Below are 10,842 nucleotides of genomic sequence, written 5' to 3'. Positions count from 1 at the left end.
GGGCTCCTGGGCCATACACACTTCAGGTGAAACAGGCTAGTAAATCAGAAGACAAAAGGCCAAATTTGGTTCCAAACAAGGCAACTTTATTGCTAGCAAGTGAACAGTACCGAGTAGTCTCAGGACACTGTGTGTCGCAAATCACCTGACACTTACATTTATACTTCCCTACTGGGCCTGCGCACTAGGCCCCTTACACGTCACATTTGGCATGCGCAGTAAACAGTTGTAGTTCTTACAGTGCATAATTGTAGTTCTCAGTACGTACACACGTCATAATACTGAAAAGATACTGGCAAGAGAAACGAAACTTAGCAGCTTATTCTACATACACACAATGCTCCTTTCTAGCACAGGAGATAAGGCTCGTCGGCTCAGAGATGCAGGGCGGGGGTGTTAGCACCCTCCAAGGCCACCTATTCATGTGGCACCTACGTGCAAGCTGATCTCGTATACGCCTTGCTACTACAGTTACAGTTACAAGCTATATGTCTAATAGCCCTGCATTCTGTCTTACATTAGTAAACAATAAAACTGGGTAAGGCACAAAGGTCCAGTGCAGTAATAAAGTATGGCTAAAAGCCACAAGCAGAGGTAGAATACATAAGTATAAGTCCATCAGTAGGCACAAAACATGAGGTTGTTCTGGTAGGCAGTAGTATTCGGGTAGTATCCGGTGTTCCACTCCTACAATTCCCCCCTTTTGATACTAGACATTCATTCTGATGGAGAGTATCATTCCCCGAACCCTAAAAAGGAAAGGAGAGACAAGAAGTATTAGCAAGGAGGTCACAAGGAGCCCTAAGCCTTTGTGCAGCCGCTGGTTACTTCGCCGGGGTTGAGACGGAGGGCCCCTAGTGGAATCCCCCCCCCCTTTGTAGCCGGTCTTATGCTGGCACAAGGGTATTGGCTCATAAATTGATTCGGGAGGACAGAAGTCCGCGTCAGCCACAAGGTTCTTCTTCGTCAGCTTCGTCAGCCTGGGGAATGGGGGAGTACACCTGGAGAGCCATGAGTTGGGCAGCAGCCCGGCGGTCAGCGATACTTTCCATGGTGGAGCGGAGACACCTGAAAACTAAGGGAAGAGACAAAGGAATTATTAGGCAGGACAGCAAAAACAGGCCACCCATGACGAGGAGGCCTTGTAGGCTCCCGGAGGTTGGCAACCAGCTGGTAAGGGAGGAAGTCCAATCCCAAGCGCTGTTCCAGGTTTGGACGGGGACGTGGGCTAATTTGACCATGCGGTCAGTTATCTCGCTGATGACTTGGCTTTGGTCATCAATCTGTAAGCAGCAATTACTGAGGTTAAACTTGCCGCACACCCCGCCTTCCTGGGCTAGGAGGTAGTCAAGAGCCAAGCGATTTTGGTAAACTGCGGTAATGAGCTTAGTGTTCTGTCGGGCTAAAATGTTGAGGGCAAATGCCGAATCGTTGGTAAGGATCTCGAGCACTGCCTGCAAGCGGATAATGCGATTCAGCATGTAGATAGGAGTACGGTACCCGTAGGTGCCATCTTCAGCCTACGTGGCCGGTCCATAATAATGAATGATACGTTCTGGCGGCCACTCGTTGTCTTTCCAGTCTCCAATTTGGACTTTAGGTTTGGTGCTTAGAAGAGACCGTTTACGTCTGGCAATGTTATCAGGCCCCTTTTCCACGTAAAGGGGGATGCCCAACGTCTCGCCGACTCGCAGGGGCAGAAGGAAGAAACTAGGTCGGACGGTGCCCAAGAGACAAGTACCGTACCAGCGGACTGGGAGCTGTTCGTAGGCCCTGCGCCCGCAAATGTAGTAGTAGCCCTCCGGGGCTACCCACTTAAGGGAGGCATTCCCTCCGTGTGTCCATGTTGCGTTCAAGGTGGGTTCAGTCCAGATGGGCTCCGGGGCAGGCAGGCGGTCCGTCTGCCACCAGGTATGTCGACTGCCGTTAAACTGAAGGACCCCCGTGCAAGCGGAATCTCCCACGGGTACAGAATAACGCTTCGATGGCGCCCGACTAGCGCAGAGGGTACCTATGATATTGGTTCTCAGAGCCCACTCGTACGGCTTCGGGCGCTGGGGAAAGGTAAGGTTAGTAGTGTTGAGCGCATCCCACGTTTGCTGTCGGACCTCCTTCGCTTCCCAAGGCCATTGCTCACCCATATCCGTGCCTCCACAAACGAAACAGTTGGTAATTCCCAAGGAAAAGGCGATGTTTTCGGCCAGGTTGAGGAACATATTCCGCGCTTCTGTGGAGATGGGGAACTTAGTCGCTGCCTCTTCAGCGCGGGCGATTTCATCGAATACCTCTTGGTACCCAACGACAGTAGTCTGGTAGTGCGTGGGAGGCTTTGTTTCAAGGCTTTGATATATGGTAATATACGTCAGCGGATCCATCCCTCCGCCGTCAATGCCAAGGCCCCACGTTCCTCTCCAGGGCATATCGTGGCCTCGGATGGGCCAGTCTAGGGACACATAGTTACCAGAACCTCGACGAAATTCACCCAGGCCGGTGCATCCGGCATATCCTCCTCCCGTATAAGCGCATACTCGTTCCCAGCCCGAGGCTCGAGTGTCGCCGGCACAGGGGAGCCAAACCCAAGGGGAGCAGCATCTCATGTCTGGACTGAAGGGGCAGACATACTTGTGGTTGTTCACATATGCCTGACGCCAACTTTGGCTCCCACACTTACGGGACCAAGGGTGTTTGTCCATGGCGGCGCAAACGTCGAAGGTGAGTGTAGCCACAGTTTGGATACCGCCAGCAAGGATGCGAGTGGAATTGACGTAATACAGAATGCCATCACCTTCAACTCCCGGGGGCCCGGCCACATACGCAGGGAGTCCTACACTGAGGGTGACATTGTAGTATCTCGGCTTGGTGGGACTATGGCAGACAGTGAGGTTGCCTTGGAGGCATCTGTGGAACTGTTGGAGGCCATCCGGGGTGATGATGGCACATGCCGGAAGGAGCTTGCAATTGCCTTCCGGGGGTTGCGTCTGGTGGATGAGGGTGGTAACCAGGTGATATCCTCCCTCTATACGATGGCGCACCAGGCGCAAACATTCAGTGCAATTCTGGCTCAGGGTGGTAGGACAGCTCGGGACTGAGCAAAGGAGAAGGAGTAGGCTCAGCATTATATATATGGTGGGAGGTATCCGAGCCTTTGCAGCAAGAAGATAATGAGGCCCACGATGAAGGCTGCGATGAACACAGAGCCAAAGACGCAGTGGGTCCAAAAGCTGAGCTCCTGTTGCTGGGCAGGCATGAATCTGTCGGTTCACGTCTTTCTTAGGGTCAGCCGTAGTGGAGCGTCAGGATGTTGATGCGCAGTCCAACGCTTCGGGGCGCTGCTAGTAGGAGCAGCAGGCTTCAATCGGGTCCAATGTATCCACACTGGGTTTCCTGCAATTTTAACAGCGGTTGGGGTCGTTAGGAGAACAAGGGAGGGCCCTTTCCATTTGGGTTTCAGACAGTCAGAGTCATCCCACTCTTTCACCCATACCTCCTCTCCTACCCTGAACCGGTGTATAGGACTGGTAAAAACCAGGGGAGCTACCCTCTCAGTGTATTGCTGGATGTTCTGCACTACCTCTTGTAAGGCTTTCATTTGTCTCACTAAGGAATTCTCGCCCTGTATCTGCAAGGAGTCGGGGAAAGAGGGTAGTGGTGGTGGCCTAGCGTACATCATCTCGTAAGGGGTAAGGCCGGTAGCCTTGGGGGTACACCTGAGATGTAGCAAGGCCAGTGGAAGCAGGTCGGGCCATTTGGCTTTGGCTTCTTGGCATAGCTTGGCTAGCTGGTTCTTCAGGGATCGGTTAGCTCTTTCCACTATTCCACTGCTCTGGGGTCTCCAGGCACAATGCAACTTCCAATCGAGGCCCAGTCTTGTACTGAGCTGTTGAGTTACTTCACTGGCAAAGGCAGGCCCGTTGTCGGAGTTTATCTGCTTGGGGAGACCGTATCTGGGTAGGATATGATGAATCAATAGGGAGGTGACTTCTTTAGCCATTTCCGTTCTAGTGGGCTGGGCTTCAATCCATCCGGTGTACGTACACACTGCGACTAGGATGGCTTTGTAGCCCCGGGCCGGGGGCATATGCGTGAAGTCAATCTGGCAAACGTGAAAAGGGCTAGTGCCTCGGAGCACATGTCCTGGCGCAGGACCGGGTCCTGTTCGGGGGTTATTCCGGGCACAAGTTACACATTGACTGGAAGCATTTTTGGTCCACAAAGACAGTTTGTTGATGTAGTAGGTCTTCTCAAGTAGGCGCCCCAGAGCGTCCCTGCCCAGGTGGGTGCGGTCATGAGCCTCTTTGGTCACTGCCCAGGCCAGGGCTTCGGGTATCCATATGCGCCCGTCCTGTAGTATCCACCAGCCATTGCGTGATTCCAGACCCTCTTGTCGGGCCCACTCCGTTTCTTGGGGGGTGTAGATAGGGGTCTCTGCGGGGAGCTGGACGACGAGTACGGGGTCAGAAGGATGAGGTGAGTAAGGGAGCTGACTTGCCCTTTTTGCGGCATCATCCGCCCGTTGGTTACCGCGGGCAATAGGGTCCGTCCGGCCGGTGTGGGCCCTGCAATGCATCACAGCTACTTTCTTTGGCTTCCAGACTGACTCGAGTAGTTGGCAAATCTCGGTGGCATTTGCGAGTCCTTTTCCCTCAGCTGTCAGAAATCCCCTCTCCTTGTACAGGGCTCCATGCACCTGGAGGGTGAGGAAGGCGTATTTGGAGTCGGTGTAAATATTAACAACTTTTCCTTCAGCCCACAGGAGGGCTTTGGTGAGGGCAATCAGTTCCGCCTTCTGGGCTGACGTCCCGGGCGGCAGGGCCATAGCCTCGATCACGTGGTCCTCAGATACAACAGCATAGCCAGCTCTTCGACTTCCCTCTATTACTTGGCTGCTTCCATCGGTGAACAGGGTAATGCCCCCTTGCCAGGGTTGGTCCTTGAGGTCAGGTCTGCTGGAATGCACTGTGGCCATTACCTCCTCACAGTCGTGGAATGGTGGTTCAGGGGCTGGAAGGAGAGTGGCGGGATTGAGGTTAGTTGTGTCCAGGATCCGCACCTCCGGATTTTCGCACAGGAGGGCTTGGTATTTAACCAATCGGGAGTTGGTCATCCATCGGGGTCCGTGACTCTCGAGTAGGCCGCGGATGGCGTGGGGTGTGGTCACAAAAAGCGTTTGGCCAAACATGAGTTTATTGGCCTCGTGTATCAGCAGACAGGCTGCCGCAATGCTTCGGAGACAGCCCGGCCATCCTCGTGCCACGTTGTCCATTCCCTTGGAGAGATATGCTACAGGGCGTTGCCAGGTGCCGACCAGTTGGGTGAGGACTCCAAGTGCCAATCCCTTCTTTTCGTCGATGAACAAGTGGAACGGCTTAGTCACGTCTGGCAGTCCGAGCGCTGGTGGGGCCACAAGGGCCTCCTTGAGGTCCTGAAGGGCTTTCAGTTCGTGCTTCTCCCACTGGAGATTTTGGCCCTCGAGTTCAGGTCCTTTCAGTTTGGCGTACAAGTCTTGGGTCAGGACAGCGAAGTTGATGACCCAGATCCGGCAGTATCCAGCGGCTCCGAGGAGTGCCCGCAATTCCTTCTTATTCGCAGGAGTGGGTTGGTTGCGAATGGCTTGGGTTCGGGGGGTACCGAGCCTTCGGGTTCCTTCTCGGAGGCGAAACCCCAGATACTCGACTTCGATCTCGCATATCTGGGCCTTTTTGCGACTGGCCCGGTACCCCTGGGCTTCCAGGGTTTTCAAGAGGTAAAGGGTAGCTTCTGCACAGTCCGTGTACGTTTCACGGGCCACCAACAGGTCGTCCACGTATTGAACGACCGGCCCGTACTCGTCCTGATACATCTTCAAGTCCTGGGCGAGTTGGTCGCCAAAGAGGGTGGGCGAATTCTTGAACCCCTGGGGGAGCCGGGTCCATGTAAATTGCTGCTTATTTCCCGTCTGTAAGTCTTCCCACGTGAAGGCAAACAACTTCTGGCTATCGGTAGCAAGGGGGATGGAGAAGAAGGCGTCCTTCAGATCAATGACACTATACCACTTGCTGTGGGCTGGCACTTGGGCTAGAATGGAGTAAGGGTTCGGTACGAGAGCAACTATATCGGCCACCTGGTTGTTGACTTTTCTCAGGTCCTGGACGGGTCTGTATTCTGATGTGCCTGGCTTCTTAACGGGCAGTAATGGGGTGTTCCACGCGGATCTGATCGGTTTAAGGACCCCCTGTTGAAGAAGTTTGTGTAAGTGAATTTGCATACTATGCCGGGCCGCATAAGGGATATGGTATTGTCCTTGGTTGACGACTTGAGCATTTGGTTTGAGTTCAATCCATATGGGGATAGCATTAACGGCCAGTCCGCCGGAGTTCACTTCTGCCCATACATTAGGCACTTCATCCATTAGGGCCCGCCTCTGCTGGGCAAAAGGGGTGTTCTGGTCATACCGACAGTCGCCGGGCCCTACAGTTGGGAGGGCGTGTAGTCTCCATTCTTCTCTCACTGGGCAGACAAGTGTTACTGGCCGATCTTCAAAGCTAGCTTCCACTTCCCCCGTGGTCTTGAACTTCAAGGTGGCCTGGAGCTTACAGAGTAGGTCTCGACCAATCAAGGGGACTGGGCATCCGGGGATGTGTATGAACTGATGAGACACCATCGTCCCTCCGATCTGGACTTGGCGTTCCTTGAGGAGGGGCGCTGCAAGGGATTTCCCGGAGGCCCCCACAATTGGTATGGTTTCTTTTGTGGCCGGGGCTATGGCAGTGGTGATTACAGATCGCTGGGCCCCCGTGTCTAGTAAGGCTCTCATTAACTGCGTCCCCACCCGAATTTCCACCAGAGGGTCAGTGGGGACTCTGCCCTCCCGGTCTCTTCATGCGGTACTGTCCCGGGTAGCGTCAACAGCCATCTGCCATTCCCTTTGGTCATCCCGTCCTCGACCTCCTCGGCCTCGGCCCCGGCCTCGTCTGGGGCCGCCTGTGCGGTCGTTAGTCTCCTCCTCTCTCGGGCGGTCCCATGGTTCCTCCTCTCTCGAGCGATCCCGTATCTCCTCTGGGCAGTCAGCCCACCAGTGCCCTTCTTGCCGACAATTTGCACACTGGTTACGTCCTATGGGGGACCGTGTTCCTCTTGTCCTTTTGCCCCTCCCCTTTGGTCTAGACCTCAGGCGCTCTTCCAGTACCGTGGCCAACACATCCGCCTTCTCCCGCATCCGTCTGGTCGATTCCTTCCGGGCCTCCGTCTTCTCTTCTTGGTCGCGATATCCGAATACGCGATCAGCTATAGCTTTCAGTTGGCTGATGCTCATCCCTTCAAACCCCTCCGTTCTCTGCAGCTTTCTTCGTATATCCGGTGCTGACTGACTAACAAAACTCATAACCACGGTTGGGAGGTTCTTGGGATCTTCAGGGTTTATTGGACTGTGCCTTCTGAATGCCTCCATAAGTCGTTCAAGGAAGTCCCCCGGGCTCTCGTCCTTCAGTTGGACTACACTGTGGATTTTCCCCATATTTGTAACCTTCTGCTTCCCCTTCTTCAAGGCTGCCAGGTACGCCTGCTGATACCGGCGGATAAAGGTCTGGCCTTCAACGGTCCGGTAATCCCACGCAGGGGCAGCGAGGGGCGCCTCCGTTTCTATTAGATTCTGTAAGTTAGCATGAGTTGGGTTCGCATCCCGGACAGCTTGCTCCATATTCTGTTGTAAGAGACGGCGTTCTTCCGTGGTCAGAATATGGGCGCTTAGTTGTCTAAGGTCTCCCCACGTGGGATTATAGCTGTATATAATGCCTTCCACTAATTCTACCAACTGCTCGGGCTTCTGGTCGTAAGATGGCCCATGCAATTTCCAATTGTACAAGTCGGCACTGGAGAAGGGAACGTGGCTATAAACTGTTGATTCAATGGGCTGACCCCCTTCTTCTGTCGGGTTTGGAGTAAAAGTGGTAGATAGTCGGACTGGGTATATATTGATGGGCCCCCCTTTACGGCCGGGAGGGAGGGCCGTTTGCGGACTTGATTGGGGAAACCGGGTAATGTTCTTCACAACCCGTTTACTCTTCCGGGTAGTCGCGTGGCCAGTTGGTTCGGGTGAGGCTGGTCGGGAAATCTCTTCGGCCTCCGACTCTGACCCGGAGGCCTCGGCGTTATCCGGGCCCTCTGCTAGGCCCGCGAAGTCGGGGTATATAGGGGCATATGGCGGTGGCGCAATATCGTCCTCGTATGCTTCCGCCGTAGCAAGTATCGGGGCCTTTAGAGGCTTCTTTTCAGGCAAACCCTGAACTTTCCCTCGGGTTTCCTTCGGGGTTTTCATTCTAGAAAGTGTGTTGGTAGTACTGGGCGCGGTTCCTGCCTTAACAATGGTAGCAGGGGGCGTGGTCTCAGTGGCTTCTACGCTAGGGGCGGTCGGCCGTATGGGGGCGGTCCCTGCGGCCTTCTGAACGGCAGCGGTTGCCGGGCTTTGGAGAGCGAAGGCATAGGTCGGCAGGGCTTTAAGTTTAGTTTTCCGGCCCTTCCTCTGCTTCACCACCATGAGGGCGGCTTTCTCTACCTTCCGTTGGGCCCAAGCAGGCGGATCCCGGACTACATCCAACCACGCTTGGATGTATGGAATGTCCTCGGGGCAGCCTGGGTTCCCTTCAACTATGACAATATTCATGACCGCCGCCACCTTTTCATACACAAATGACCCTCCCGGGGGCCATTCAGCAATCCCTAGCCCTGGCCACATAAATTGACATCGCTGTATCATCCCGGCCCTGCTACACTTATCTTGATCGAACACTTCGCTAAAGTGTTTCGTCATTAAATCTAACGGTGTGGACCCACCCCCGCCCATCCTAACCTGAGTGCCAAAGGACAGGTGACGGACAAAGGGGGAAAGGGGTGGTGGAGGAGTAAGGGGTCTCGTTCCACCAGACACAGAAGGTTCAACACTCGGCCTGACCAGATCGCGGTCGCCCGGCCTGGAACTGCAAGCCCATTCACACACTTTCATACGCCACAAGAAACCCTCCCGTTCGCCGCTCGGTTTCGTCGTCGGAGCCTAGTGAGTTTCGGGACCTAGTCTTATACCAATAGTCCGTATTAGTCACTGGCTAAAAGAGGGTGATCACGCCTCTTCTTCGGTCCTTACTGGGCCGGTCACTACGTAGAGTATACTCGCCTGTCCGCCGGGGTCGCAGGCCGCGCCGTCGTACGCTTCTCTCTGAAATAGAAAAAGGTGCCTTGCCGGAACCACACAGCCCCCTCTACAGTCAGGCGGAGTTGATCGGCCCTCCTCCGGGAGATGGACGCTGAAATCAGCGGTGGCCACTCACCACCTTCTCGGAAGGGGATCGATGACCCGATCCGTCCGCAGTGGGGGAGGGGAAGAATATAATCCGATTTCCCTTTTGATAACACTCCTGGCTGGCTCGCCACTGAAACAGGCTAGTAAATCAGAAGACAAAAGGCCAAATTTGGTTCCAAACAAGGCAACTTTATTGCTAGCAAGTGAACAGTACCGAGTAGTCTCAGGACACTGTGTGTCGCAAATCACCTGACACTTACATTTATACTTCCCTACTGGGCCTGCGCACTAGGCCCCTTACACGTCACATTTGGCATGCGCAGTAAACAGTTGTAGTTCTTACAGTGCATAATTGTAGTTCTCAGTACGTACACACGTCATAATACTGAAAAGATACTGGCAAGAGAAACGAAACTTAGCAGCTTATTCTACATACACACAATGCTCCTTTCTAGCACAGGAGATAAGGCTCGTCAGCTCAGAGATGCAGGGCGGGGGTGTTAGCACCCTCCAAGGCCACCTATTCATGTGGCACCTACGTGCAAGCTGATCTCGTATACGCCTTGCTACTACAGTTACAGTTACAAGCTATATGACTAATAGCCCTGCATTCTGTCTTACATTAGTAAACAATAAAACTGGGTAAGGCACAAAGGTCCAGTGCAGTAATAAAGTATGGCTAAAAGCCACAAGCAGAGGTAGAATACATAAGTATAAGTCCATCAGTAGGCACAAAACATGAGGTTGTTCTGGTAGGCAGTAGTATTCGGGTAGTATCCGGTGTTCCACTCCTACACAGGGATCCTAATGGAGCCCCTTATCACGTCACCAGATACACGCATTAGACACTTGGGGTCTGCTACACTAGAAGAGTTCTCCAATTTTTTATTTATAAAAATTGTGTAGACCACTCTCATGATTCTAGACAATTTCAAAAATAACATACAGTGAAATCATTCAAAACATTTAACATGTTAACCACAATTACAAAAAAAAAAAAAATAATAATATATACGAGCAGCAGTCAGACAAAATTATTCATCTCACCATGGCACCAGTTCTCAATTTAACTTCAAACTTCAGGAAACTGTTATCTTCCTTTCATATTACAAAGAACTTCCTCTTGTGCTGTGATCTGAGCTGGATCTATATTATGGCAGCAAAATGTCCAAGATCCCACCCTTAACATGCCCCCTTGTGATTTGAACGCACTTCTGACGGACTTCATAGAAAAACATTTAAAAATTGGTTTCGATAATACCCATTTGAACAATTTTGTGAGAAAAACGTCCAAATGCAGATTTATACCACTTCTTTACATTTTCCTCTTTTGAAAATGAGCCCCACAGTAACCTATGGAACTTTGTAAGTCTAAGTGCTTTGAAAATAAGCCCCCTGCTCTCTTACGAATCCTCCTAAATCAGAGCATCCTTTTACTGTGTCTCAACCCTATGTATGCATTGCATGAAACATGAAGCTTGGATACAGCATAAATAACTCACGAGTATACTCAGAAGAAGCAAATAAAAGTGTGAACATTATATGGGTAATTATTTTAAATAAAGTACAAC

This window comes from Microcaecilia unicolor, chromosome 8, assembly GCF_901765095.1.
Source record: "Microcaecilia unicolor chromosome 8, aMicUni1.1, whole genome shotgun sequence".
Lineage (NCBI taxonomy): Eukaryota > Metazoa > Chordata > Amphibia > Gymnophiona > Siphonopidae > Microcaecilia > Microcaecilia unicolor.
The sequence above is the reverse complement of the archived record's forward strand: the minus strand, read 5'-3'. Positions refer to the sequence as shown.